General features: G+C 38.0%; 1 protein-coding gene across 18 annotated transcripts in view; it reads left to right on the top strand.

Moving 5' to 3' along the window:
• Positions 1 to 25,216, top strand: part of OSBPL8 (oxysterol binding protein like 8) — a 211,050-nt gene that overhangs the window by 38,246 nt on the left and 147,588 nt on the right. For 2 of the 18 annotated variants that reach the window (XM_081129034.1, XM_081129038.1), the window contains exon 1: positions 15,752 to 16,356. The exons of 6 other annotated variants lie outside the window; for them this stretch is intronic. The gene's annotated coding sequence lies outside the window, so the exon portion shown is untranslated. Of the gene's footprint in view, positions 1 to 15,644; positions 16,357 to 25,216 lie in introns of those variants that run through there. 10 more of the 18 variants (XM_081129022.1, XM_081129023.1, XM_081129027.1 and 7 more) reach the window with 10 other exon arrangements.

The following is a 25,216-nucleotide window of genomic DNA, read 5'->3' on the forward strand; positions in this document are numbered from 1 at the left end:
CACAGCTTAGTTGGGGTTTCCACTTTTAGGTTTCCCTAGGCTATATTAAATGTGTCAGCTGAACTGTGTTCCCATCTGGAGGCTTGAATGAAGAAGAACCTGCTTCTAAACTTGCTCAGGTTGTTGGCAGAATTAATGTCCTTGCATTTGTAGGGTTGAGAGCTTCAGAGATTTCTGCTGGCTGTTTGCCAGAGGCTGTCCTCAGCATTTAGAGGCCATCTGAGTTCCTTGCCACATGGTCCTCTCAATAGGCAGTTCACAATATAGTGGCTTGCTGCTTCAAAGCCAGCAGGAAAGTAAAACAGAACAATTCTGCTAGCAGGATGGATTCTTAGATAATGTAACATAATGATGGGAGTGATGTATCCCATCCCATCAGCCATATAATGTAATGTAATTATGGAAGTAGCATCCCAATACCTTTGCCATATTCTATCTGTTGGAAGCAATTCACAGGCTCTAACTACATTCAGTGATAGGAGCTTAGAGAACAATATCAATACCAGAAGGCAGAGATCATTGGGAGTTATCTTAGGGTCTATCTGCCACATTAAAAAATGGGGAATGGAAACTAGTGAATAAATAGCCAGCTCTTCTTCACTCAGGCAGACAATTCTAGATGAATTCTAAGCAACTAATCAATGATCTAGAAAAACAAGGCCTAGTTGCCTACAGCAACACTTAGATTGATAATGTACTCTTGAATTGGCTTTCCTTCCTTCCAAGTTTTAGTTTCCCAGCTCTCCACTCTTATTCACTAGGATCCCTTCCCTAAATCAACTACCTGCACACAAGTTGTTGTCTCATACTCTAATTTCTGGTAGGAATTTAGGTTAAGGAAGGAATGAATAAACCTTCATGTTACCTCAAGTGGTGACTATCATTCACTCTACTCTGGTATAGTAACTATCATTCAAGCCATTTTAGCCAAGGTTATTTGTAAATGGTTTGTTACCAAACAGGAGGGATGGAAAGCAGAAAGTTCGCCCCACAGAATTACACCTTCAATCCCATTTTGCATATAATTTCTCTAGACTACGTTTAATGAAGCAATGCTAAAACTTCAAAGTACACAAAAGGATTCCAAGATACAGTATCTTAACTCTCTCATTCATAAAGCCAGAACTGTTGCTGGATACTAGATTGGACTAGGCTGGCAAGTAGAGCTCAATTAGTTTCTATTGTAGAGAGAGAGCTTTATAAAAATATCAACCTGGCAGAGCTTGACAGCTCAAAAACATCAGTGGAAGTATCTGAATATAAAGGAGAAAACGATTAAAGAACATTCATCACAAAACAGCAGTTCCTTCAGTTATCTCTATCTTCATGTCACCTCAAGTGGTGACTATCATTCACTCTACTCTGGTATAGTAACTATCATTCAAGCCATTTTAGCCAAAGTTATTTGTCAAATCATAAAGATGAAATGAGATGACTGTCAGGTCATATGTTTGGGGGTAGGGGCAGAGATGAAATCACAAAGAAAGGATAACCATGACACTTGGGAAAAGAGTTATGAGGAAAACTCTGTGTATGGCTAGGAAGGAAAACTAAGAGGTGCTTAAGAAGAGGACTTGCATTAGAGTCATGTAGCACAGTGCATTATAATCCTTACATAAAACTTCTAAAATGATTGCGTTAGACTAAACTGGCTACATGGTCAGAATTCTTATTTCCTTTTCTTACTTAACATTGGGTGGGTGCTCTTTGAAATGTCTAAAGACAGGTGGCTACCATTTGGTTGAGTGTGTTGTATGTACAGGCTTAGCACTGAGCTAATTGCTTTGTATACAATTTCACAACATCTTTATGAGGATAGGTGCTATTATTATCCTTTCCCTTAAGTATGAGGAAACTTAATCTTAGGATGTTATGTAACTTTCCCAAGGTCACACAGCTAGTAAATGACAAAGCTAACACCCAAGTTCATGTCTGCTGACTTTAAAGTTAAGGTCTTTCAGCAGTAGGGAGTTTTTTCAAAAGATTAAAAATTGACCTGCCATTTGACCCAGTGATCCCACTTCTAGGAATATATCCTAAGGAACCCCAAACACCAATCACAAAGAACTTATGCACCCCTATGTTCATAGCAGCGCAATTTATAATAGCTAAGATCTGGAAACAGCTCAAGTATCCATCAGGAGATGAGTGGATAAAAAAGCTGTGGGACATTTATACCATGGAATACTGTGCAGCTATAAAATAGAAGGCTCTTTTATCCTTTGGCACAGCATGGAGGGAACTAGAAAGTATTAAGCTAAGTGAAATAAGCCAGTCAGAGAAAGACAAATACCACATGATCTCACTTATATGTGGAATCTAATAAACAAAATAATCTGATGAACAAAGTGGATCCAGAGACATAGAAGCATGGAACAGACCGAGGGATCTCAGAGGGAAGGTGGGGGTGGGGGAGTGGGTGGGGAGAGAGATTAATCAAAGAACTTACATGTTTATAAGCATAACCCATGGATACAGACATTGGTATGAGGAAAGCCTGGGGGTGGGATGGATGCGGGGTGGAGGAGATCAATGGGGATAAAAAGGGGACATCTGTAATATTTTCAACAATAAAGATAAAGAAACTTAAAATAATAATAATAACAATAATAATAATAATAATAACGTTAAGGTCTTTCACCACAGCATCACATTGTTGCCTCAGGCTTCAAGAGAAAAGTAAAAAATTATTTTTAATATTTAAAAAGAATTTAAGTTTTTTTCATATCTCATTTTAGTTTTTTAAACTAGTTAGCTTAAAATTTATGTTCTTTTCTGGAAAATATAAACTAATTTATAGTGACAGAGAGCATATCAGTGGTTACTGGAGGATAGGAGAGGGCTGGGAGGGGTAGGAGGAAGGAAATACAAAATGGCATGCAAAAACTTTAGGGAGTGATAAATATTTCCATGACCAATGGTGATAGTTTCACCATTGTATACATATGTCAAAAGATAATTTAAAATTATCTTTTAAATATGTGTAGTTTATTGAATGCCAATTATATACTTCATATTACAGATGAAGAAGTAATTATCAACAAGTGAAAGTGTCTTGTCCAAGATGAGCCAGAGAGGTGGAAGCAGAGACAGGAAAAAAATACAATTTTTAAGATTTTTGAAAAAGTCATTCTTTTTCCCCTTTCAATTTAATAAATTATTCCCATATAGCTTCAAAAGGATTTGAAGAGACATAATATATGACTGAGGATTGTGCTTAAGAAGAATTCTGGGTTAACTTACATATGTCAATTAGGCACTAGAAATCCATTGTGAATCATATGATGAAAAAGTTTAATATATCTTTTTAGAAGTTTGTCATATATAATCTACTGAGAACTATGTATTTTTAGGAATTCTAAAATTGTGTGACCAGCAGGGGGCAACTAAATACTTTAGAAACAGCATCTTGTACAGGAGAACAAATTAAAACTGAAGACTTCGCATTCTCAGTTGTGTAGGAGAACTGAATTCTTTCTAAAATGATAATTAAAGCCCAGCCACACATTCTCACAACATTGAATTTGTGAAAATAATTAGAATACTCCCCTAAGTAACCAGATTATAAAACCACAGTCTAAAGCCTATATGTGGCAGATTGTTTTGGTTGGGGTTTTTTTCAGTCTACAAGGTTCTTTGTAAAAATCTATGTATTTTATAATCAGTGAGGTTCTTTTGAAAACTTCTTGTATTATAGAAAATATAATCAACATTGACCTTTTTTGGTAGGTTATTCTAGGATTCTGCTATCTCACTCAACATTCTAACATCAAAGTAAATAGAATTTGCACAGGATCTTGTCCTTAACCTAAAATTTAATAAAGTATCATTTCCTAACCTTCTTTTATAGAGATTAATTTTAAGGTTGTTGCATTAGTCATAGTTCTCCAGGAAAAAACCCACACAAATATATGGATATTTATAATTTTTCCCTTTTCCTTCAATCCCAGAATAAAGCTAACATCAAAACCTATTGCCCTGGCTGGCTGATTCAGTCGGCTGGAGCATCATCCTGCACACCAAAAGGTTGCAGGCTCAATTCCTAGTCAGGGCACATACCTAGTTTGCGAGTTTGATGCCCAGTCAGGGTGCATACAGGAGGCAACTGATCGATGTTTCTCTCTCACATCAGTGTTTCTCTCTCTCTCTCACCCTTCCTCTCTCTAAAAAGCAATAAAAACATGTCCTAGGGTTAGGATTAAAACAAAAACACACAAAAAAACCAAATTATTCATTCTTTCTCCAAAGCATAGCTCCATCCTAGTTCAGGCCACATTTAGCCCTTGTCTGGACTTTAGCCCTAATATCCTCTCTCTTCCAGCCCTCTAAGGAGAATTTACAGTGATCTTTTAAAAAGCAAATTTGGTTAGGTCACTTATTTGCTAAAAACAACCCAGTGGTTTCCCGTTGCACTCTGAATAAAATTTAAAACTCTAACCATGCCATGTAGCCTCCTATAGGATCTGGCCTCCATGTACTTCTTCAGTTTAATTTCAGCCATGTCTGTTTTACTCAGTATAGCATATATTTAGTTCCTAGCATATTCTGACTCTCACAAGGCATTCAATGACTATTGAAAAATTAATGCATAGAGATGATGGCTTAAGCTTTAGATATATTTGTGGTGAAAGGTCTAACTGGACATTATAATAATTAGTGATTAAATATATGATCACATTGCTCAGAAGAGAAGAAAAGGTGAGAGATATAGATGGTAGATTAGAAAGAGTAAGGACACAAGATCCATGTCCTCCTCTTTGTTCTAAGGAGAAGATATGAAAAGAGGGGGGCTAAGTATGGAATTTGGGAGCAATTAAAGAAATAGAGAAAGATAAACTTGCAAAGGGAACTGAGGAGCAGTCAGAAAGGAAGGAGGAAAACTAAGAGAATACAGGGACATAAAAACTAAAGAAAAAGAGAAGTGAGACATACAAAGAAGTTGCCAGTTGGTGACATCTGCTAAAATGTGCATCTAGCGCTAAGGTAGCCCTTATGAGCCATGGGTAGGATGCATAGGCAAAATAAATCAGCAGGCAAAGAGAGGCTTTGCAGAAGTAACCAGCTAGGCTGGTGCTCTGGCAGCCTCCCATGCTGAAATACACAGGCTCGTGTTGATGATGATTCAGAAGCTATATGTGGGCTCAGTAGAAAATAGTGATTTTAAAAAATAATTTTTTGTTATTATAAACATAGTATATACATGGTAGAAAGTCAGAAACTAAATATAAGCAAAATAGGAAAATAAAAACAATTTTATTCCCTATCCACAGATTTCCACTGTTAACAGCTTATTGTATGTCTTTAATTTTCCCTATATATGCATATAAAGATATGAATATATATTTTAAACCAAAGTAGTAGTATATTCAATGTGCAGTTTTGTAACCTATTTACTTTTTAAAAATTAACAACCTCTACCTTTCCAAGTCAATAAGTTTTCATCTTATCTAAAAGCCAAATTCAGATTTTTCTATTAGTCTCCAAAATATCTTTACTGTACAAATTAGTAACTAAAAGTAAAGAATTGCTATTAATTTTTCCTTTGATGTAGGATCCATATTTCAGGGTAACCAAATAGTTCCAGTTAATAAAGGCAAGCTCTAGTTTACCTAAAAATGTCAGAATATAGAAGGAATGATGGAATTAGAATGATTTTGCAATTTTCATTGAAATTATTGGCTCATGTATGGGTTTTCAACAGGTATTAAAGCATGAGGTTTATGTTTGAAGGGGAACTGGACATCTTTATAGTATGGAAGTAATACTAAACAAATTACTTTTTAGTCACAATTTTATAAAGTAGGTATGAAACTACCATATCATTAATTAGTTTAGTCTAAACATCAATAATTGTGCATCAAGCAAATAGCATGAAAGATGCTATGTAAAAATATACTATATCAACTATAAGTATTTAATTTTTAATTTTTATTTTTAAATATATCTTTATCGATTTCAGAGAGGGGAAGGGAGAGGAAGAGAGATAGAAACATTAGTGATGAGAAAGTCACTGATCGGTTGCCTCCTGCACGCCCCCTACTGGGGATCGGAGCCCAGAACCTGGGCATGTGCCCTGACTGGGAATCAAACCAAAATCTCCTGGATCTGAGGTCGATGCTCAACTGCTGAGCCACGCCAGCCAGGCAACTCTAAGTATTTTAGCTCAAAATGCTTAACTTGAATCTATTAAGTCTTTACCCCTAATATCTTTCAAAGACATCAACTTTAAAAAAAGCCATTTTTACATATAAAAAAAAAAAATCATAGATAAGATGTTCTGGGTTGCTAAGCAACACTGTGGAGGCAGAAGAATAAGGAAATGCATGCATTACTGTATTGTGCTTAGAGATAAAGTTTGTTTTACTTTGATTTATTGTACTTAATAATCTGTCAAGAGTTAATTGGCTTAGATTGTTGACTCCAGGTATTGTAAGAGGAGGTCTGGTTGGAAGTCTTACTTGAATGGAAAACACAACTCTGAAATTGAGCCTAGCTCCTGGTTGCTGAAGAAGTGGTTTTCATTCTCACATCACGAGACCCTGATATTTGAATTGTGGATTATATAGATTCTTAAATAAATCTGCTTTCATGACCTGAGGTTATGCCCATGTCTTACATAATTCTCAGAACGAGGGCAGTTCTGCAAAGCCTTGGTTTTGATGGAGGTTGGTAGAGTGTATGGTCTGTGGGCAATTTTTTTACAACTTAGTGGAGGTTAAATACGGTTTGTAACATTGTGTAGAATATAACATTCCACAAAATAGTAATCATAATAATTTATATTTCTTTTTTAAAATATGGCTTTATTGATTTCAGAGAGAGGAAGGGATAGGGAGAGAAAGAGGTAGAAACATCAGTGATGAGAATGAGTCATTAATCAGCTGCCTCCTGCATGCCCCCTACTGGGATGGAGCCTGCAATCAGGGTTGTGCTCTGACCGGGAATCAAACTGTAATCTCCTGGATCATAGGTCGATGCTCAACTGCTGAGCCATGCCGGCCAGGCTAGTTTATACTTCTTGAGTTCTTTAATTCTTATAACAACACTGCAAAATTGACTTTTTAAAAAACTCCATTTCACAGATGAGAAAAAGAGCATTAATGAGGTTACACAGCTAGTAAATGATAGGGCTAGGATTAGAGCTGAGATCTGACTTTATAGTTGAGCTCAGCCCTTCTACATTATATTCCTTCAGTGAGTCAAATTTGTAATAACGGACCTTGTAATAGTGATTAAAATGATGTTGAGATTTTCTTTGGACCTAATAGTACTACTAACTCATAAGAGTTTCTGGATTATCATTGCTTACCTAATAGGAACATCTATGCATGAAATGAAAATACTTAGTTCTTGTCAAATATTACCACTAAGGAAATAAAACATTAACTGAAAACTTTCAAATTTTTTTTTAGATAACAGTTAGTGCTGTTCAAGGCAAAGCCTAAACTTTTACTTGACATTTTTTTTGCTACTTTTTCTGAATTTGACAGTTGTGCATTTGGAATCTATTCAAATTCTATCTGTAGCTGAATCATGTGAATGCCAAGGAGATCAGTACATCTGCTTCTTAGCATCTCTAGAGTAATCTGTATTTGCAGACAGCATTATATAAATTTGAACATCTTAACGTGCTCAATCTGACTTATTTACCATATGTCATGTGATGTTAGCCTTTCACAGGGGATAAATAGAAGTTTGGGACAAATAACAGGTAGCATGAGTTGCTTTTGAATTGAATACTTTCACTAACAAAAAGCATTGACGTAATAAGGAGGGAATGATTACTATATTTGAAGGGTAGAAAATAACAAGTAGTAGTAGTAGAGTACATTCCCACAGACTTCACCTACAGGTGGAAAAAAGGAAGTAACATATTTTGAAGTTCTTTTTTTCCTAAAGCAGAGGCCCAGTTATAGTTTGGAGTATGTGTCTCTAAGAAATGAGACATTTAAAAAAAACATAATCACATATCATTATATCTAAAACAATAAGGAATAATTCCTTAATATCATGTAACATCTAGTCAGTACTAAAATTTCCCTGATTGTCTCACTGATGTATTTTTATAAAAGTGCTTTGTTTGAATCACAATCTATAAAAGGTCCATGCATTACATTTGGTTGACAAGTCTAATGAGTCTATTTTAATCTATAACAGTGCCTTCCTTTGTTTTTCCTTGCCTTTATTTGTTGAATAAAGGTCATTTTCTTCTAGCATTTTCCCTGTTCTTAGTTCAGATCATTGTATTCACACGGTGTACTACTTTTATAATAATTTACAGAAGGATTGTTAGGATGTAAATGATGTCAGGTCCAAGACTATTGGTTGACAGAAAAAGTTAGTGGGAAGTTATCAACAATGTGGGACCACCAGGGGTGACGTCTTGGGCCATCTCTGGAGAGGAACTGACATTCAAAGATGAAGTCTTAAACAGAGGTGTGTCATCTTCCAGTCCATTTCCAGGAGGGTGTTAACAGGGATTAATGGTTAAAGAAAACCACTGGGGGAGTCAGATTGGGAGTCTGGTCTCAGCTGTGCATGTAAGAATACTAGGCAAAAGTAAGGCTCCCACAGGAATTGACTGAAAACCACTAGGGGAGAACATCAAGAGGGCCCACGACAGAGGGATGAACCTGACAGGAATGCATTGAACAGATGTTTGGTTTGTTTGTCTTTTGAGAAATTTTATGAGTTTATTTGAGCCAAACTGATGGCATATGCTCGGGGAGCAAGATCTCAAATGCTCCCAAGAATAACAGTTTTGTAGCTGCTTTTATTCATTTCTGAACACATGTTTTCGAAACCTAAGGGTAGGTGCCCTTTTTTTCCACCTTGTCATCTCTGGGCACCAGTGTTCTGGAGGGGCAAGAGACACTAAATACCTAGGAGATTTGGCAGAAGGCACCTAGGTAGGACCAGTCATTGTTGGGAGGGGTGGTATTAAATGACTGCTACCTGATAATGCTGCAAGTATGCATGGCACCTTCACTCCCAGCAGAGAACAGCAGAAATGATAGTTCTGAAACATGTTAGTTTATAGGGCGAGGCCTCTTGCTGGTTTTTGTGTTCATTTCAGGAAAGAGGTGGAGTAACCTACAGATACTTGATAATTTTTTTGTAAACAGGATGGGCCTTCGACTGAGTAAAAACTGATAACATATTAAACTGAAAGACAATGTACAATCTGGCTTATACAAATTGAATTGTACTTGTTGCCTCTCATAAAGTTTATAGATGTATAAATACAGGTCAGACAAAGCTAACTGGATAATCTATATTAGTAATATATAATCTTTTATGTGTTTAAAGATACAGACATAAGCCCAGCTGGCATGGCTCAGTGGCTGAGCATTGACCTAGGATCCAGGAAGTCACAGTTCGATTCCCAGTCAGGGCACATGCGTGGGTTTCCGGGCTTGATCCCCAGTGGGTGGCATGCAGCAGGCAGCCGATCAAGGACTCTCATCATTGATGTCTCTCTCTCTCGCTCCCTTCCTCTCTCTGAAATCAATAAAAACATATTTTGAAAAGTCATTTGGACATTCTGCAGTGAAATGATAGATTTCGTTTTATCAAGATAGTACTATGGAAGTATGCTTTGAATAATGTCATGTGGTCGAGGTAAAGAGAGAGTAAGGCTTGTTAAAAAAAAAAGTAGCCTCGTTGGTTGAGCATCATCTCTTGCACTGAAAGGGGCGGAGGGTAGGGAGGCAACCCTTTGATGTTTTTCTCTCACAACGGTGTTTTTCTCTCTTTCTCTCTCTCTCCCTCTCTCCAGAGTCAATAAAAACATATTTTTGAAAAAGTATGGCATAATTTCTTTGCATTATAGTTACAACTTTGGAAATTTAAGGGATTATTTGTTCTATGTTCCCTATGTTTACATAATTGTGATAAACAGCTTTTTATACACTCTCATGAAATTTAAATGAAAGACATATTTACAACTGGGAATGGGTAGTCTATGTAGCTATCAGAAAGAAATGGGTTTTTCTTTTTAAAATTTATTTGGAGTTTAGGATGCCCTCTGAGCTGAATTAAAATTCAGGAGTCAATTCTTATATCCTGAGCATAAATTTCTAGTTATTTCCAGAGATGGTGCTAAAAATCATAGTACCTAATTTTGAATAGGCAAGGTGGGTGGAGAGTAGGCAGAGCTTTTCAATAAGATTTAATTGTCCTTTACCTGTGACTACATAATTATATAATTCATTATGATGAACTTTCATTTTTAGACTTCTATGGTGGGAATCATTAACGCTTCATTGTCATGTGAAAATTGTATATAATTCTGCATTTTATTACTGTAAATCACGATCCCCTAAATATACACTAATTTCTTAGTCTGATTATTAATAAATCAACTTCATTGGTACATTATGCAAATTTGAAATTAGAATGTCATTATGAAGAAAAACTTAAAATGCTGTACCAGTATATTTAAAAAGAGAATAGCAGTAAAATATTAATATAATTTTGCCTATATGGGTGAGAAGAAAAAAAAAAAAGAAATGTTTAGTGTTTTTGCTTTTAAAGGCATATACCAGATGGAGATAATTATACAAATGGGTATAATACTTGGGCTGATGAGGTTCATAGGTATAAAGTTAGAATTTTATTGGACTTATTTTAATGTTAGGCATATGAGTGTTATTTTTTCTTTTAAAACATATTAAAATAATTTTAACAATTCTGTTTTGCATAATCAATGGTTTTTAGATTTATGTAAATATTTACCACTTTCAATGCTCTCCTTCAGTCTCAACTCTTAGACCTTCCATTTGGGATCATTTTATTTTTGTTTAAAGGGGGAAAGTTCTTTAGACTTTCCATTAGTGAGACTATATTAGTAGCAAACTCTGCTTTTGCTTGCCTGAAAATGTCTTTATTTTGGCCCAATTTTTTAAAAATACATGTTTTTATTGATTTTAGAGAGAGAGGAAGGAGAGGGAGAAAGAGAAACATCAATGTGAGAGAGAAACATCGATTGGCTGCCTCCCACATGCACCCTGAATGGCAGGTTGGAGCCTACAACCTGGGCATGTGTCCTGACCAGGAATTGAACCAGGGACCTTTCAGTGCACAGGACAACACTCAACCAACTGAGCCACACTGGTCCCAGCTGGCCTCATTCTTGATTTTTCCATTGGGTATTGACAGTCATTTTCTTTTAACCCAGTGAAGATATTATTCCTTCTCTGGTTTCTATTGTTACTGATGAAAGTCAGTTACCAGATGCTTTGAGGATAACCTATATTTTTTCTCTGCTACTTTCAAGGTTTCCTTTTTTGGTTTTGGTGTTCTATATAGTTTCACTATGATGTGTCTAAGTGTGGACTTATTATTCTTTAGCTTGCTTGGGATTTGGGGGGACTTAAGTCTGCAGGCTGGAGTGTTTCATCAGTTCTGGAAAGTTCTCAATTATTATCTTGTCAAATATTGCCTCTGCCCCATCTTCTATTCTTCTGGAGCTATAATTAGATCTATTTTAGATCTCATAATGCCTTCCATGTCAGTTAAAGTCTCTTTTATATTTTTCATTTATTTTTCTTTTCCTGTTGCATTTGGGATTTCTTCATCTCTATTTCCCAGTTCAATAGATTATACTTCTGCTGTGTCAAATACACTATTAAACTTGTCCACTGAGTTTTAAATTCTCATAATTTATATTTTTTAATTCCTTAAGTTCTATATTTTCCAAATGTCCTCAGTCATTCTTTATAGTTTATTGTTCTCTGCACATATTTTGAAGCTTGTCTTTTATTCCTTCATTCATATTTTGTATAATTATTTTATCATCTGTGCCTGGTAATTTTAGTATCTGAAGTCCTTTTGAATCTGTTTCTGCTGTCTTATGTGTGTCCTGTTTCTCACTAATGATTTATTATTTCTGTGCTTGTTATTTTAAAAAGTATGACTGCTAGTTTTCCTCAGAATTTTATTTATAATCATTCTGTAAAGCTTAAGATGAAGAAGAGTTCCTCCAGAGATGACTGGCATTTGCTTCTGCTGGGTATCTGAGAATACAATCAGTTAAAAATTGTCAGCTGAAGGTATTTTGAAATCACCCAGGTAGTATGAATTCAAGTTACATTTTTGTGTGAGAGCTGGATTGTGACTCCAAGTTCTCAGATATGACTTTGTTTTTTTCCCTGTCCACTAGGTGCCAAGGTTTAACAGTTAATTTTATTTGTAGGGTGAGGAGTGTATGCCAGTAAGGGGCAAGTTTATTTCTAGTACATCTTTGCACTGAATGAATGACCTTTGGAACCACAGCTTTCTGTGTGTGTGTGTGTGTGTGTGTGTGTGTGTGTGTGTGTGTGTTTAGAGCAAGTGATGAATTTTGTCTCTTATAAGGCAATGAAAACCAAGGCTTATATTAACTGGGTTTGGCAAAGACCTTAGGGTAAAAGTTTGGCTTTAGGCTCTGCTCTACTCTCTAGGTTCTGCTTTCATTTCATTTGACCTAATAATTTCTTACTTATTTCCAATTAATCAATATATTTAATAAGATTAAAAAATAATTTCCCAGGAATTTTGTTTTTAGTGTGATCATTGATTGAGGTATCTGGGTCCACGATATTGATGGAAACAGAAGCCTATATTCTTCTTTTTATTTTGTTTATTATCCAAATTTTCCTTGAGGAAAATAAATAGAAATACTCAAAATCAATATGCAAATATTTTGCAAGCAAATCTGTAGATTTTATAGACTTTTTAATATAAATATTAATTGAATGTTTACCACATATTTGGTTGATGATTTTGTAAATGACTATTATTTTATTTTACTAAATAGATGTTTAAATATTATTATTCTATAGTACATTTAGCCTTTGAACAACTCATCTGTTGGCTCAAATTCACTTTATGTGATTTGCAAGATTATGCTATGTAACAATTTCAAAAATCTCTGATTTAGATCAACAAATATTTATGTTTTACTCTTGTTAGTAGCTCCCAGTCAGCTGCCGCAGAACTGTTCCAGGGTAAAGGTCAGTTTTAGATCTGCTCCATGTATTTTCTTATTCAGAAACCCTATTTGGAGCATGCCTTTCTCATGGCAGCCAGCACAAGATTAAGAGATTGACCTGAACCTTGCACACATACTTAAAGCAGTGAGCACGTGTCACATCTGGCAAACCATTGGCTAGTGCAAGTCACATGACCAAGAGTAATATTACAATCTACCACAGTCTTCAAAGTTGTGTTGAATACCTTATTTATGTCTGAAGTTGTTCTCAATCTTAATCTTCAAGAGAATTCCTCATTAACAACCTCTGGCAACATAAGCATCTACATGGATGCTTATAAGGCTAAACAACAAAAGCAAAACCACCTCAAGCCAAATCTCTCTCATACTAGGTCAGGGTTTAAATACATTCTGTACGAAAGATTATCATGCCTGTCAGTGCTTAAACTGATTTGGAAATAAAATCCTTCTCATTCTTATGAATGAATAATTAATTAAACACTAGGCAAAAAAGATGAATTTTTATTGGAGTTAGAATTAGATAGCTATAATTAAAGTTTTAGTTTGAAATGTTATTCCTAAAATCACTTTAGCAGTAGCAAACTGCAAGGTATCTCTTAACATAGCAAATGGGTGTTATTGAATATTTTTCAGTTACAGTACAGAATCACACATTATAGTTTCTCTTTATGTTGTGATTACATCGAAAATACTGGATTGAATGATCATTTCCTGGAATCATGGAATATTAGATTTGAAAGTATCTGAAAAGCATGTATTTTTCAACTTTAGTGAATTGATACATCGTTTAGTTGCAATCAGTTGTAAGATATGTCAAAATCATTAGTTATTCACCATAAGGAACCATTATAAGCAATAGTTAATATATAGAAAATTGTGAAATAAATACTTACATTTGTTATCCTATATCTTCATTTTCACTTACTTGCATTCTGATTTCTTTTTCTTGAGTGTGGTGAAAGGAGCTGCAGCTAGTTTGACAAGACTTTGTATAATCCTAGGTATACCATGACTATGTGAACATCATCCATCGGAGAAAAAGGTTGAGTATCATTCCTTAAAGAGCATGTAGTCCAACTCCCTACTTTTATCAGAACTTGAAATGCAGAGTAATTTATCTAGTCACACTTCTAATTAGCTAAATCCGTAACCTAGGCCTCTTTGCTTCCAGTACTTTCCATTCCAATAAATGACCATTCATTTTCAATAGCCAATATAAGAAAGTGGGGCTAGGATAGGAAAGGATTAGGTAAGGCAATTTGCCACCTTTTTCTAATCTTTAGTCTCAGTTCCAAAGTAAAGGAAAAGCACCAGAGAACAGAGCCCAGATGTTGTATTTTGCATGTTACCTATGCTTTAGGAATATTCTTTATCAAATCTATTTGATTGCAACTCACAGTAGGAAATAGTTTAAATCACAACATAGGACACACTCTCACTCTCCCCCGTAACTAAGACAAAAGTTTCACAAAGCAATATTTGCCGTTACTAGATATACACTCTGACTTTTTATGTTCTATTTCATTAAAAAATGAAATTTATTTTTTAGTCTGTTTGGAAAAAACTGCTCTGTCAACAAGTTTCAATCTGTTTACAAACTCCAAAGTTACTAGCTTTGCCAAAATAACGTCGTTCACAGAATAATAGTTTCCTCATATTTATTTGAACCATAAGTATCATCTCAGACTTCAGAGCTGAACCTGTAGAATCTTTTACTCATTGGAACTCCAGTTCACTGCAATATCTCATAGATTCTAGGACTCATTGTTTTTCATTTTTCAACATCTCTGAATTCAAGATGTGTCTTAAAAAAAAATCAATAGCATGGCATAGTTTAGTTGGTAGTGTTTCTTTTCTTTCTTGGGTAACATGAAATAATGGTGAATCTTAAATTTCATGATTTCTTAAGAGTGTCTATGAAATATATTAATAATAAGTATTATATATGCCAAACTACTGCTTATTCATTTCAAAGTATCCAGTTGATCAGAAAACTTTTTGACGTCTTGTTAAAGAAATGTAGTGAGATGAAAACTGCTTAAGAAAATACCTTGGTTATGGGCTGGGAGGAAAAATGTTACAAACGGAGTTTAGTTGTTGCAGAAAGCTTGCCCATGTGTTTTCTTGTTAGCGTTCCATTATGAACTTTCTGCACTTCCACCTCCCTTCTTTCTGTATTGTTACTTTCTTTCCGTGACTAGCATTTTACTCTTTTCCTCCCTTCAGCAGGGTTGAGGGGGAGAGTGCCTCCGAAAATGGTTAAAAAGGAGGCAAAAGGTTATGTCCAAAAATTAAGGTACTTAAAGAATTAGGCTTTATTTTTAAAGTGGAACGAATTGCCAAATATCAAACTGCCACCAACCTAACACATTGTAAAACTTAATGACTGTAAAAGCGGCACTAAGGATCCTGAACATGACTAGGAACAAAAATAAGTTTGCTAGGGCTATTTTCATCCCAGCGTGACTGAAATGCACCATCCCTTCCTTAAAAATAAATACCTCTAACGGAGAGAACAGTACATTAAGTGCTACAATTAACGCGCTACTAGAAATAGGAACAAGTAGTTAATGCTTTCCAAGCCAGACACCACGAGATCTTTTTCCCTTTGTTTGACTAAAACTCGAGCCCAGCCCAAGGCCGCGGAGGCGGGTCCCCTCCCGGGCGTGGGGTCGCGCCCGCAGCCCGAGCGGGGAGCCCGAAGGCGCATTCTCCGCACACCGCGCAGGACCCTGCGCGACCGGTCCCGCAGGCCCCGCCTCAGCAAGTCCCAGGCGTGGCGCGGGCGGCGGCGATAAGACTTCCGCGGAACGAGGCGCCGCCAGCAGCTCGGGCGTGGCCGCCGCCCGCCCCGCAGCCGAGGCCTCGGGGCAGCCGCCTCCGCGCGCCCTCACGTGACGAGAAGGGGTGTGGCCGGAGCCCGCGCGTCGCGGGGCGGGACCCGGACGGGGAGGGCGGTCGAATGTGAAGGATCTCGGCGGCTCTCGGTGCCCAGAGAGGCGGCGACGAGGCCGATGACAGCATTAGGCCGCGACGCGCTCCGGGCCGGGCGGTAGAGGCAGTGGCAGCCCCAGCGGCTGCAGCGTTAGCTTTCGCCGCGGCAGGAGCCGCCGCGGGTTCCCCACAGCCGGAGGGAAGGTGGGGGCCCGCCCGGGCCGGTGGACTGCGGGGCCGGCGTCGCCGCCCCCTGAGGGTCGTGCGGGCGGCGCCTCCGCGGTGTTGAGACCGAGCCCTTGGTCCGGGCGCTCTTCCCAGCTGCCGCCGGCCACAGTGGCCGAGAGAAGTTGAGGTCGGACCGGACGCGTGCAGGGCCCCAGAAGAACCGGCCCCTTGCGCCCCGCCAATCCGGGGGCTCCGCACCGGTGAGTGTCGCGTGGGTGCCTGAGTTGGGGGGCGGTGGGTTCGCACCCCTACGGCGACTGCACCTCCGTAGCCTCACGTTCGGAGCTCGGGCCGGCGGGGACTCCGGGCACCCCGCGCCGGGGAGTTCCTCTTTGGCTCCTTTGTCCCCTTTGGGAGCGGGGGCATTCCAAAGGCTGGCGCGGGTGGAGTGTTTCGGGGCCCGCCGTGGGTGCGTCTGCAATCCTTACAGAGCCGCGGCGGGGGCTGGGGGCTGGGGGCTGGGGGCAGGTGCGAGCATTGTGGCCGCCCCGAACGCCCGCCTCCTCCCGGAGTTTGGCGGCCGGCGGGGTCTCGCCGGAAGCCCCCGCGCCGGGGAGCGCTGGCGCTGTCACTTCGCGCGGTTAAGGCGACGCTCGCGCTTTCCTGTGACAGCCCCGGTGGAGGCTGTGCCGCGCGCCGCAGGCGGCCCCCGCCCCGGCGGAGCCGGATCACACGGTGTCGTTCCTCTAAACCTCAGTTCCTGTGGCCTCCTTGTAACGTAAGAGGAAGGCAAAGCCGTTGCTGTACTTGTCAATTTAAAGTTTGTTTCAAAGCCCATTCTCTAGAGTGGAGTCAGGTTCCAAGGAGCTTCGCACCGGAGTGTGGTTTTTGGTTCGAGACACCCCTCAAGACCGGCCGAGGCGAAGCAACTGTATATGCAGATTTTCCATTCACAAAAGTCATTTAACACTTTCTGAGAGAGATCTGCGCTGGGGAACATACCTAATTTCATTTTATCTGTATGCTTTCTGAAATATTATAGGTAACTTGGGTTACTACTTAAACAGATTAGAAAATTTTTCTGATATAAGCATATTTGCTTTAAATACGTAATTTAATGAAGTCTTTGCCTTTTTGATGCTGACTTAAATGACATCTGAGTAGTATTAGAATGCCCTGTGTATGGTAGGATTATTAGTGTTTTTTAACTTCCCCTGAAACTTAGCCTGAAATGAAGGCTTTTTTGCGTCTTTTAAAATATTAACTTAAAACCATTTTTTGACTTTTTAGGACCCCAAGGAGAGCAAGGATTGTGAAGGAACATGAGTGATTTGCTCATTAGGGTTTTTGCATCCCATCAGGCATCATCTAAACTGATCATACTGAGAGACTGGTCAGTTTCTATGCTTGCTAGAACCTGTTTTGGAATGAAATTACTAAAATCATGCTAGTTTTGTAAAACAGGTTGGGGAAGGAAGAATAAGGACATATAGTTTGTCCTCTATTGAAAGTACAACTAATTTCAAGTATTTGTTACCTCTTTTATTGATAGCAACTATGTGTGGAATGACTACAATATGCTTGTTCAGAGCATTGGGAAAGGGAATAGATGAAACATAAGAACTACATTTTAGGTCTCTTTAATTATGGAGATTAAGTCCTTGTGGTCAAATTCCATGTGAACCGTTTGAGCCACAATGCATTGTACACAGGTGCTTAGAAATGCCTGTTTAATTAAAAAATGGTCATGGTTTATTTCTCTTCAATTGAATCAATATTTATTGTATCTGTGATCTGTGAAAAGATGCTATATTTTTTCAGTTAGAATGTTATTACATTTTAGAGGCAATCAGATATGTTTCTTTTAAAAAAATACTTATTGATTTTGAGAGAGAGAGAGAGAAACATTGATTTATTGTTCCACTTATTTATGCATTCATTGGTTACTCCTTGTATGTGACCTTAATGGGGATCGAAACTGCAACCTTGGCATATCAGGACAACACTCTAACCTACTGAGCTACCCAGCCAGGGCTAATCAAGTTTTCTTAGAACACATTTATGGCATCTAGAAATCTGGCAATATCTAGTTTTTTGACTCATTTTGAATGAAAAAATGTTAAAGTATACTTTGGGGAGAAATATGCAGTTCTAAAGAAAACTAATAAAATGTACGTAAGCCATAAAAAAAAAAAAGAAATACACAATTCTGTGTAATGCAGTTATATTTTCATTTGTTTTGATTTAAGAGAAAGTGATACAATTATGAATTTATAAAATCTGCATTACAAAAGGATCTTTTTTAAAAGGACAGAGTGTATAATTTCTTTTACTAGGGAGTGCTCTTAGTACATTTAAATTTGGTTTATTTATAAATAATTCTTCGAGAACAGGTTACTTGTATTGAAGCATGAAGGAGAAAATAAAGAATTGATACTTAAATGTAGCTTCCTAATGTTATTTTGGAAAATTCTTATCCTAATAGCAACACCTGAAGAATTCTGTTTTAATATTTATATTATATTATCTAAAGCTGAACACATTTGTAGCAATGATCTCTGAGCAGCAGGAGATTCAAAAGTAGAAGACATAGACTGTACCTTATTTTTAGGAGTATGACCTACAAATAATGCATAAATACAAGTTGCATAAAAAAGCCTCTAAGTACTTCATTAATGAAGGTGGCTATGTGCAAGGAGATTGGTGGGGTTGGTTGATTGTAGCAGTTGTGGCTGAAGTACACAGCAGTGGACAAAAGTAGGTTTACAGTTGTGAGTACGGGAAACAGAGTTTATTCTTTATTTTTATTATTATATTATTTATTTGTATTACAACTGTAGACCTACTTTTGCCCACCCCTTTAGTCTCCTTGTAATTGGGTCACAGAAAGAGATGTCTGGACTAATGTGTGAAGATTTCATGTCAGTATGTGGGAAACCCCTGAGAGATTTTTAGATCTCTCCTTCCATTCACCTTGGTCCCCACCCCCTCAGATATCTTCTTAAAGGCATGAAGTTGAGGGTCTCATCTGGAAGACATGATAGATGGGATATTTTTCTCCCTGAAAAATGTTACCAAGTTTTCAGGCTTTCTTCAGATACCTTGTAGGGAAGGAATCCTTGTCCTGGAACATCATACCCTTTATACCCTGTGTTGTTTTTACCTTTGTTAAAGTTGCAAACAATGTAAACTGTCCGTGATAGCAAGAACCTTGCCTGTTCTTCTCATCATTGACCCTGAAAATGCTTACTAGTTATTGAATGAAAAAATGTAGTTCCAGATTGGAGAACAAAGAGGACAATGTGATAATGTATTTCAAAGTAGATACAAGCAGTGAGATGATAAAGAAGGATGTTCTCTTAGGGAGAGTGGAGCAGGTCATTTAATCAGGGAAACTTTCATGGAGGAGGTGATTCTTGAGTTAGGTTTTACAGAAAGCAGTATATCTAAAGATAAGTTTTCTAAGGGGGTAGATAGCATGAACCAAAGCGTTTAAATCGGATTAGGTAATCACATCAGATTAAGCACAGTGAGTCATTTTGGTAACCTGAAGAATTTTTCTTTTCTCAGAACTGTTGCCTCTCCCAGATAAGACGATTGGTACACCTTATGAGAGCTAAGGTTTAGAGTACTTGAGTTTTGGAAGTGACGATGGTACAGGGAAAGCAAGAGAATTAAACTGGGGATCAGAAAATTTGAATTGGATTTCTGGTTACATTTTATACAAGCAAATGTTCTTAGGCAAATCACTGGTCCTTAGTTTTCTCATTTGTAAAAGGAGGATAATAATCCTTATCCCATATGGTTGTTGAGAGAATGAAATTACATAATGTATATGAAAATTCCTACCTCAATATCTAAGAAATAGGAGAAATCAACAAACATTAAATTATTTAAAACATTTTTTTGTCTTTAGATCTTTAAAAAAATATTTTGGTGTATTTATTAAGAAATTCAATATGTATTTGATTGTTATCGTCATAACTAGCTAGCTAATATTGATAGTAGGAAAGGAGTGAAGGGGAGGCCAGACATTATGAGCATGGTCATCTGGGCAGCTTCGCCAGGAAGCTGCAACTTTACATTCCCCAGGGAACCACCAGTCCATTCCCTGCAGATCACTGGGGAAAGGGATCAAACAAAGGGGAAGCTGGGCACATGTGCAGCAGTGAAGTCAGGGTGACATAGTGAAGGTGCTTGCCTGTCAATCTAACCTGGAACAAAGATAATTGGCTAGGGGATGAAGCCACTGCAAGCCGACAAAAATTTGGGAATACATGATCCCCAGACAAAGGAATTCTCTCTCTTTTGTTCCTCTGGCATTGTTCTTGCTTCCTTGCACTCTTGAGTGTTCCCTCCATAGCCATGTGACACCTCACATGCAATGGACTATAGCTGGGAACACAAGCTAAACTAGCCTCATGCTGTACTGGACTGTGCAAATACAGAGTGGAAACTCCAGGCAACAGCTTTAATCCTAGCTCTGCTGAAGAAACAGCTGGACTTTTTCCTTGGTGGAACAAAGGGAGATGGGACCTTGGAAACTCAGGGGTTTAATTCCACAGAAATAAAACTTTCCATGCAGATAAATATCATTCATTCTCCCATGCGAGTCTCAGAAAAATTCTTTTTCTTGAGACACCAGAAGAAGCCCACCCACTTTCACTGGCAACTAGTGGGGACACAGAGAGCTCCCCACCAGTGACAGAGTTGACCTATATATTACCTTTATTTTATCAGTATCCACATTTTAGATGCTTAATATTCTTTCAATCAAGCATATATTTTCTGATAGAAATGAGGCTTGACTGTGTTACTTCTTAATATTAACACAAAGGATGGTAGATGCCTCAGATTTTTAAAGCTTCAAGTAAGGGATTTGTATGGCTGAAAATCTGAGCCTTTAGGCTTTTCTTTGAAATAGAATTTGTTTTTGAAATTGCTTTTACCTATCATGCCATCTATCTCATTATTGTTGTGAAGAAATAGGGATTTTCCTGCTATTAAGAAGAAAAATTACCAAAAATATTTTCTGTATGTTTCTAGTGATCTGAGTGATTGTAAACCATGAAGGATCTCTACCTGCTGTGCTTTATTTTAGAAGTCAATATTTTTTGAGTAGGCTAAATAGACTTCTATATCATTTTTTATTTAAGTTCTTTGTTTCAGTAGCTGTTTGTTTTTTTATGAATCTCAAAATTTCATTATATATTGTGAAGTCTTTGTAGTGTTTATAACCCATGGAGTAGTCTGTTCTTTGTATAATATTTGGAGGGGAATTTTATTATAAGAAGACTAAAAAGAGTCTTGAGTCTTCAAATGATAAAGGAGCCAGTTACCCACCATCTTCCATATTCACAAATGACTGAAAAAAAGAGGAAATGGTTTAAGAGCTTGAAGACTTTTCAGAATTAAGAGGAGAAACTTTATGATTTAGAGTTGTTACAAACTTGATAGATTCAAAGGGAGATTGTTATAGCTCCCAAAGGTGTCTTGGTGGGAGTGGTTGATCATCATTATAATGATAGCTAATATGTTTTGACTCCTACTCTTATGTGCTACTTTAAGAGTACTTGACATATGTTATCATATTTATTCCTCACAAGGCTCCCCTTCTTACCCCCTGCAAAATCAGGCTATTTTCTTGTCCGTTTTAAACCTTAGGCACTGAGAACTTAAGTAGTAGGTAGTAGAGCCAGGATATGAACTAAACTGAGTCATTGGGAGGCTAGGAGCCTATCAAAAGGATTTGAATTTGAAGTTTAATGAGACCTTTCACTTCAGAGCCTCTCCTTTAACCACCAAGTTATACTGCCTTGTATCGTTTATTTGCAGTTGTTCCTTATAATAGGTCTTGACCTTGTGATATTTGTGAGTCTGTTTTGACTATGATCTGATGAAAATACACTTTGTAATAAGATGGTGTATAGGCTTGATTTTTTTTTTTTTTTCCATTTTGTGTGTATTTGACTGACATCCTATTTTTAAAAAATATGTTTTCATTGATTTCAGAGAGAGAAAGGGAGAGGGAGAGAGAGATAGAAACATCAATGATGAGAGAGAATCATCGATTTGCTGCCTCCTGCATGGATGGCCCCTACTGGGGACTGAGCCCACAACCCAGGCATGTACCCTGACTGGGAATCAAACAATGACCTCCAGGTTCATGGGTCAGTGCCCAAGCACTTAGCCACACTGGCGGGGCCTACCTTTTTTCTTTTTTTTAAATCCTCACCGTAGAGTATATCTTCCATTGCTTTTCAGAGAGTGGAGGAGAGAGAGAGAGAAACATTGATGTGAGAGAGACTCATTGATTGGTTGCCTCCCACATCCCCTGACTGGGGCTGGGGATCAAGCCTGCAAATGGGATACATGCCCTTGATCAGAATCGAACCCAGAACCCTTCAGTCCACAGGCAGATGCTCTAACCACTGAGCCAAACCAGCTAGGGTAATAGATACAATACTTTAAGTTGACTTGTTTCAATTTAAAAATTTATACTTAAAAATTGTTTTTTTTTTTTTTTAAGAATAAGACATGCACAGAATTGGTGTGGATAGTTTTTATGCAGTGTTTGAGGGACACAAATATATGTAATAGAAATCTATCCTTTTTTCTCCATGACCAATCTAAGTTATTTAAATTTAAGCCATCTCCTGCTGAATTTTCCACCATTAAAGTAACTTGTTTTTTGGCTGCCAAATGCCACATATCAGCAGAAGTAGTTTATCAGATTAGATAATTTTTAACAAAGAAGGCTCAGATCCCTGTGGACATTATGAAATCTGTGTAGGTATGTTTTGATGGGTTTGGGGTAGTGGTAGATCTGGGGAGAGAACAGTCCAGTCTAAGTAACATTATTACTGGGTTAGAGTAATGAGGTAGGATGCCTTGGGAATGAGGACATAGGTATGTTGTTCAAGTGAAGAGGAAGGTGAGGGACTTCTGAAGACTAGCTTTGCTCACTGTATAATTTTGCATGTTGGTTTTACTATAACATTTAAGATTAGCAATCCAGAAGTAAAGAAAAACAGTGCTGTGTATCATAGTGGGGAGTTTGTAATAGTTCCTAGGCTGTTTTGCAAGATGTGGATACTTGATAAATATTCATTGATTATTTTAGTATGAAGAGGCAGAATAGTACAGCCTCTGGAACCTGACTGCTTAAATTCAGAACCTGTGCAGCTACTTACTAGCTTATTGTCCTGTACCTGGCCCTATGCTGACGTAAGGTGGCTGCAGGGGAACAAAATGGTGTATTTAGTCAGAGTGAGGCCCAGAGGTGCATCCTGTGAGTTTCCCATGGCTCTTTTGTGGTATAAAAGACATCTGGAAGTTCTCACATAATCGTAGTAAAGGAAATAGAAATTATCAGAGAGCCAGCAAGCCTGTCTTGTGGCTACTACTGTGAGGGGAGGGACCGTGGGGAGGGCAGCTGTGTCAGATTCAGCTCAATGTCTACCATAGTTTGTGCTCCTTCTTGTAGTATAGTTCTCATTGGGAAGTGGTTGCTCGGCCAGGAACACATTTCTCAGTCACTTTCTCCTGTACCACCATCCTCCCTCCCTCCATTGAGGTGGGGCCCTGTGACTGGTTTTCGCCATTGGAATGTGAATGGAAATATGTTATAACTTCTGGGCTGAGGTGGCTGAAAAGCAGGTGTTCTTTCTCTACTTTCTCTTCCCACCAGATGCAGAAGCTGGGGCTTTTGTGAGGTGGTAGAGCCATAAGGTTGAAAGGATCTAGAGTCCCTAAATTAGCATGTGGGAGAAAGCTGTGCACCAAACAGGGGCACCCACACCAGATTGTAATTTTAATGAGAAATTTTAATTATGTGAAGTGACTGAAAATTTGGGGTTTATTTGTTAGGCAGCTAGTGTTGCCTTAACTAGAAGCATGGACTGCGTAAAGAGGTCTGTGAGGCTCTAAGAATATTCATACCAACAGGAACTGAGGTGGGACCAAGTTAGGAGATTCACTGGATACTGATCCAATATACACATCAGCATATGCCATTATGACTCTTTGAGGGCCAATGACCAAACCTCAGAGGCCTGTGAGGACCCAGAGGGCAGTCCATGGGGTCTGCATTCAGACCAATCTTAACACTCCCTGTGCCCACAAAACTTTTCTGAATGCTCCCATGCTATCATAAGAATGAGGAGCAGAGAGAAACTACAAAAATTTTTCTAAAAAGTCTGAAGAGTTCCCTTAAAGCAAGGTTTTCAGCTTGGCACTATTGACATTTTGGGCTAGATAATTGTTTGTTGTGAGTGGCTGGCCTATACATTATAGAATGTATAGCAGCATGCTGATTCTCATTAGATGCTAGTAGTGCCTCCCGAGTTATATAGCCAAAAATATCTCCATACATTGCAAATGTCCCCTGGGGGACATACTCACCCCAGGTAGAGAATCACTATCTTAAAAACTGAGTTAACCTGAAATTATTTTAAACTGAAAGAAACTTATCTTTAATTAAAGGACTTTTTCTCCTCTTAGGAAATAGGTGGCGTTCATGGGGGAGGTTTATTTATGAATATGCAACAAAGAAGGCTATGTTGTTTTTATGAAACACACTGGTTTCTTTCTTTTTTTAATATATATATATATATATATATATATATATATATATATATATATTTAATGTATTTCAGAGAGAGGAAGGGATTGAGAGAGAGATAGAAACATCAATGGTGAGAGAGAGTCATTGATCGGCTGCCTACTATATGTCCCCTGCTGGGGATCGAGCCAGCATCCTGGGCAGGTGTCCTGACTGGGAATCGAACCTCCATCACTTGGATCAGAGGTCGACGATCAACCACTGAGCCACGCTGGCCAGGCTGAAACACACCAGTTTCTATTAAATGTTGATCCACACTTCTATTAATTTACCAATTTAGACATCTGTATTTTCCGTTTTATCTTTTTTCTTTTCCTTCTCAATTGGTAGCTGTACTTCTTATTGCCTAGATAAATATATATCTCTCCCCCTCGTCCACCCAAATAATCCCAGCTGTCATGTGCATGGATTCTTTCTAAATGATGAAAACCAGTGAATAGTTTCGATATTATGATTATGTAAGTGTTATTTAATGCTGGGCCAGGTAGTATGCTTAG

This window comes from Miniopterus schreibersii (assembly GCF_964146895.1).
Source record: "Miniopterus schreibersii genome assembly, chromosome: 2".
Lineage (NCBI taxonomy): Eukaryota > Metazoa > Chordata > Mammalia > Chiroptera > Miniopteridae > Miniopterus > Miniopterus schreibersii.